Source organism: Orussus abietinus, unplaced genomic scaffold (genome assembly GCF_000612105.2).
Source record: "Orussus abietinus isolate OABI.00-Male unplaced genomic scaffold, Oabi_2.0 scaffold14, whole genome shotgun sequence".
Taxonomy (NCBI): Eukaryota; Metazoa; Arthropoda; class Insecta; order Hymenoptera; family Orussidae; genus Orussus; species Orussus abietinus.
In genome coordinates, this window is record NW_019395994.1 from 486,722 (window position 1) to 493,032 (window position 6,311).

General features: G+C 40.2%; 1 protein-coding gene across 3 annotated transcripts in view; it reads right to left on the reverse strand.

The window, feature by feature from the left end:
* Positions 1 to 5,840, reverse strand: part of LOC105698295 (annexin B10) — a 37,430-nt gene extending 31,590 nt beyond the window's left edge. The window contains exon 1 of one of the 3 annotated variants that reach the window (XM_012422419.2): positions 5,618 to 5,840. The gene's annotated coding sequence lies outside the window, so the exon portion shown is untranslated. Of the gene's footprint in view, positions 1 to 5,443; positions 5,559 to 5,617 lie in introns of those variants that run through there. The other 2 variants (XM_012422420.2, XM_023434103.1) reach the window with 2 other exon arrangements.
* Between the last annotated feature and the right edge of the window lie 471 nt (positions 5,841 to 6,311).

Below are 6,311 nucleotides of genomic sequence, written 5' to 3' on the forward strand. Positions count from 1 at the left end.
AACTTTTACGTTTTTCATATATCACGGTTTTAGGACGATGTTCTAAAAAGTCTTTTACTAGCCAGATGTACCTAAAAAATACGTTATTGAATACTCCTTATGTGAGAGAGATTATTTATGGGAATCAACGAGAAAATCATTGTTTTTAAAATAAGCACCGCACCAACTCAATCAATTCTGAAATACGTTTTCAATCGTTCCCAGTGTCATGAAAGCTTTTCATTGAACGCGAGAAAGAAAGAAAGACAAGAATTTAAATCCAATTATCGGTCGATCTACTCGCTTCGTCAATTACAGGGGGAATTAAGAGGATTTGAATCCTTTGCAAGAACTCCGGTAGTTAAATAACAAAAATATTGATACAAATGACCCAATTCGTCATTCGGCAATAATTTATTAGCAACAAGGTTTCCATCCAATTAACGCTTAAATCCTCGCAGCAACAACGCCACCGGATATCCGAGGACGTTTAATATTTATATATCGACATTTTATTTTCCCTCCTTTATTTTCGTACGAATATTGGTTACTGTTTATATTTAACCAACAACACGATGTTTACCAAAAAAACACCGGGCTATTTCGAGGGGCATTAAACAGCAAAACATTTAATTAATTATTTAGGGTTGGCATATGTGACCTAATGATTTTCATTGCAATTGCATTGTTCAAACAAAGTCTTTTCATTTACCCCAGAGTAGAAGCAAAGTTATTAAAACATATTTTTTATATATAACACCTTTTGAATGCTGAGAATTAAAAACGAATACTTTCAATACGCGGGCATAACAATTTTGAACATTACGGTAATCCAATATTCGCGTGGAAAATATAGAAAATAGTTTTATGAAAACGTATAGCTACTCGAAACTACGCACATCATATTTAAAAAACAGCATACGGTGCTTTCGGTAATCACTATTTTGAGAGATAGTGCCAGTGCACTGGTAAAATATTACTAAGCCTGAAAAACATGTATTCCTGGTAATAGTAACAGATTGAGCTCGATTTTTCTCGAAAGAGTTGTAAATCAGTCATTGTCACATCGATATTTCGGGTTTATGAGGCGCTAAAGATGACAACTTCGAAGACGGCCCGCTAGGGGCGCGAGAATCGGTCCGGCAGAAAATTTCAGGGTAATTATCACGCGCGTTGTCGCGTGTCACCGCTTGAAAATAATGTAAATGTTGGGCGGAATTGCAAATTTTCCGCATTAAGAGTTAAGCGCGTTCGACCGTTACCGTTTAATCGCATCAATTTGCTCGCCCGCCGCGGAGTAATCCGCAGATTGGAGTTTGTTAAAGTTTGTGCCCGACCGGTCATCCGAGGCCCGATAAGGGCCATTGCTCGAAAAGTGTGAACTTCATCGAAGGGGGGATGCCAATCGATAAAGTTGCAACGCGAATAAACATATCTACAGTTGGTGTTGGGGCGGATGTAGCGATAACGTGTCTACATAAGGGAAAGTCCTTCCGATAAGGAAGCAACAGTCGTAAAGACCATTCAAGAATATTTTCGAAAGAACCTTTCCAGATAATACCTACCACACTATGTTACAGTTACATAACAATTAATATATAATAATAATACTTACATACATTCAGTAAACATTTATATACGAGTTATATACGGATATTCCAGTTTGTGCGATGCCTGGGCAGAATCATATTAAATTGGAAAAATTGGAATCATTATCCGAAAAGCTTCTTCTTCGGCGTCTAGCGAAAATCCGGAATGAAACTCGTAAAATCTCCATAAAATCCGATTACGGGATGCATTCCCGTAACCAATAATAATAATACAACTTCCGTTCTCCGTGCGCCATCTTTAAACTGTGTTTCTCCCTCGGCGCTATCAACTTGTATGCTCTTATCGGAACTCCCCAAAGGATTCGGGTAATTCTCAGTTGGTCCAGATATTGCGGAAAATAAAATTAACCGTTAATTACGTATATATCTGTGTTCAGGATCCCACGGGAACTGAGCGCAATTAGGTAACAATATTGGCAGCATTGATATCTCCGTCTGCGGACCCACCCTTATTATCGGTTAGGGTGAAATACTATCGGGTACCAATTAGTAATCGATGTTGCAGTTTCTCGGTACCACCCACTTTGCCACCTTACATTTCTGAGATAATCCTTCGACCACCTCGCTTCTTCGATTGCAACGAAAATAATCTCGAAACGTTGCTAACGAAACTTTTTTAAAGTATCGATTAACATTTTAACAGGTACCCAAACAGACTCTGCTCAAAAAAGTGTTGTGAATTAAAATTTTTTTTACAAATACATATGAATATCTATAGACCATCTATTGTAGATATCTACGATATATGTACATGTTACGTTCCATGTCCGGACATCTAGCATTTGAGTGTGTCTAAAATAGAGTTCATGGATATCTATATATATCTTGCACAACATTTATACATCTCGTAACATTTATACAGCATGTCGTCGTTTCAAAGAGAAATATAGCGGCGAAAGTTTTGCGTGGGGCGAAAAGTAGTTTAGTTTCACGTTAAGTACTTCAATTACCGCGGACTTGTCCACACGTCGTTAGAACCCTAAACTTTTCACCCCGTAATTTAGTTCTTAATGGAAAGTTTCCACGTCCCTAACTTCTTAACTCTTGCCTTTTTGTCAAGACCAACCTGTGGCGAAACATTAGCATTTACCGGCGGTAATTAGGTCGCCATAGTGTCAGTGCTTAAGTAATGAGTTAATTGAGGGGAACTGATCTTCCTCTTGATCGCGTTAAAAAGCTCTATTCGTCCAATACACCGGCTAACTTTTCACGAACTTGCTTTAATGCTTTAATGACTTACAGTTAGGAAGTAAAAAGTTACACGTTAATTGTAACATTGAAAGGGAAAAATAATTCTACGTTGTAAAAGTTCATTTTCCAAGTTATACCTATTCGCTCTCGTTACATTTCAATATTTTCACCTCAATTAAATTATGAGAATTATGAGAATATTTTTAAAGCTTTAGAATCTACCGTTCGCGTGGTTTTCACGGGCTAACTTCTCGAGGATTTATTGTAACAAAGAGGTTTATTAAATCGCGCAACAAACTCAATACCATTTCTATCGTATAATTGTAGTATTCCATTCCGGGGAGAATCAGCAGCCTTGTTTTCCTCTCATATTTCGGTTCATTGCAGAATAACAATTTAATTATCATTTTGAGCCGGATTCAGAGAAGCTAACAATAATCCAACGCATTTAAACTCTTGGTGGATGAATTGATTTTCCGTCAAACACCACCGCAAACGTGCCCGTTTACTGCAAATTTGCTTCCGCAAAAAACATTATCCTCCGGACTTTTAACCTTCCACAGGACCTAAATATTTTAATTCAACTTTTCGATGCGATTTCCACAACCCGTTAACAGTTAGTATTTTTCCCCAGTGGGTATAAAATTTTCCCAAATTGCAGATTTCCGTAAGTCCTCCAGGTTTAACAGCTACTCCGGACCCCCGTCCAACAACCCAGTCGTTTTATGCTTTTACAGGAACGCTCTAAATCCGGAGTCCTTAAGTATTTCATGTGGGGCTGTATCCTGGGGAGTCGTCCTTGTTCACGGCCCCTTTATAGGGCACCTGGCCGCGTTCTGAACAATAAATATCTGTCATGTCGACAAGCTGCTTCGGATTTCGGATCGTTCCTTTCGGAAATGGTAAGTTTATTTTCCAAGGGCTACAAGTTCGCATTAAGGTGAAGTGAAACACGTCGAGGAACTTGATCGACGTCAGTAAAGAAGATTTTTCTAAGTACCTACGTTGCCGACGTTCGTTTTTATATATACATTNTCGCGTTCTCCCTTAGGGCCTCCACAATCTCGTGATAAAGTTTCAAATGATTAGTTACGCCCAATTAGGAGGAAAGTTATATGAATATCTTGACTTTTTGGTACGTATGTATCACACTTCCATATCACCTTAAGATGCAATTTCATTTATGGCGTTGGACCACCGACCAAGTTCGCGCTCTTAGATTAGAGAGATGAACAATGGCCGGGTTGTTCACAGTTCCGAGCGATCGCGATCGGTTCAGCTGGCAATTCGCCCAAATGCGACCACGGGTTCTGGTAATTGTATTGAATTGAAAGTCTGAGACAGTTGTGCGCCTTGCGTCCTGATAAATCTTGGTTTAATCTACATTTAGTGGCAGTCTCGTGACTAAACCTCTCGATGGCCCTTACTCCGACGATTACGGAGTCGCAGCTGTTAACCTAATGGAATCCGCGGAAATCTTCCCATTCGCGGTGTCCATCTTGCTTAAGCCTTTCATCGTGTGAGTGTTAAAACACAATGACGAGGATAAATAATTAAATGTAAAAGAAAAATAAAAAAATTTAATTAACCGTAAAAGAAAAGCGGTTCATTTTCCAAATCCGGCTCCTTTCATACAAACGAACTTATACATACCTACTCTGAGAAGTTTAATTTAAAAAATACAAAACGAGTCCAGGCAACGTCGAGTTTAACGGCTAGTTTTGTCATAAAATTGGTGTTTCGAAGTTAAGCTCATTCCACGAGTTTGAAGACATTTCTACGAAATGTGCAAAATTATGCAACTTTAGCTGTTAGGGCACTCCAAAATGGTGTTATTTTTTATTAGGGGGAAGAAGCAGAGAAGAGTAAAAAAAAACCGATCGCTCTCGGTTGTTGAATGGAAATAAAGTGAAATATAAAATGTCACAGGGTGAGGCAAGCAGTTTCCCTCGGTGGGAAATTAACATTTCGCCGCCAGCTTGTTTCGTGGCAATCCGCAAAATCTGATTCGCAAGACCGAGTCCACGGTAAAAGTAATGACGTCAATAAAACTGCGTGACGAGTTCTCCATGCAATTATGAACTTCGGCTGCATCGCTACTGTCACGCGGGATGAATCCGAAAAAGCATCGTGTTTAATTGCAATTCATTAGTACTGGTACGCGACGAATCGAACAATCGAATGGAAAACAGCAATCAAATATGTGCCGTAAATATTCTTGGAGCAACGTGTTATATTTTTATGAAATTCGCCGTAAAATTGCAATTTGCAGGTAGTCTGCATTTATCGCTTGTCGGTGTTGACATTGCTCCCACCAATGATAAATAATAAACAGGAAGGTTAACTTTTATCGGAAAGATGAAATAAAATCTAAAAAGATTCAATACGCCGATACGTAACTTCAAAGTCACGTGAGGTTATAGACCATTAATATATATATGTCGCCACGTGTCACGTGACTCAGCAGGTATATACCTGCTTCGACTCGAGCGCGCCAGGCAACTCCGCGAGTCGCATTCCTCGAGTGCGTCGCGTCAGAGAGACGCCTCTTTTTTCCGCGTCGTCCCTAAGCATTCGATTTTACGGCTGGCACACTCCAAGCCGACAATTCGCAGCCTCTGACGAGAAAATACCGAAAGAACTCACGGAGAAACCTGACGTACGGTTCAGTGAATGCGGCGAGGAGAAAAACCAGCACAGGCGTCCTCGGAAGGCGTATCGTGTCTGGCTGTGTCGTTCGTGGCGGAGAGAAGCGACGCACGAGACGCAGCGTCCTCCCGCCATGCATCGAGACACATATGCACTCGTTGAGCAAAAATTATCGAGTTCTACCTTACCTGAGTAACGACCCGGAGTAGTCTGCTTGGTAGGCCTGCTGTGTTGGGCGCGAAGATGACACGTTAACTGGTTTTTAACTCCGTATCCGGGATATGCCGACGATACTGTAGCCGTGACGCCAGCCAGCAGATGAACACTCGTGGAAAACACGGGCGATCGATGCGCCATCTCGCGGCGCCGCCGCCGGCCGGTTGGTAAAGTAGACAGCGGCAGAGCGCCGCCATCGGGTCCACGGTTACTTCCCTTTGAATGGAGTAGAAGGTTCAGTTTGTGCACGGACGGGTTAGTGTAGTCGGAAGATTCGTCTGGATTCATCCGCTATCGTGGTCAAGGTTGGGGAAGTATAATAAATGATAAATAATTTCTCACGTAATATATGTGGCTTTCCACACGTTCCTTCAAAATTCGACTCGCAATATCTCTAAAACTACGACAAACACAAAAAAATGCATACATGCAGTTTTATAGAAAATTAAAATTCCTACAAAAAGTGTTGTATGTTGTTCGCCTGTATCTTACATATTTTTTCGAAAAAATTGACATTATCGTTGTGTCAATAGATATTTTTAACTGAATCAATTATATCTAAAACACTATGCGAGATACGATAAAAATGCATGTCACCTTTCTTATAAGGAATCACATTTTCTATCGATAAGGTTATATAAAATTTTAACGTATCTCGCACAGTAT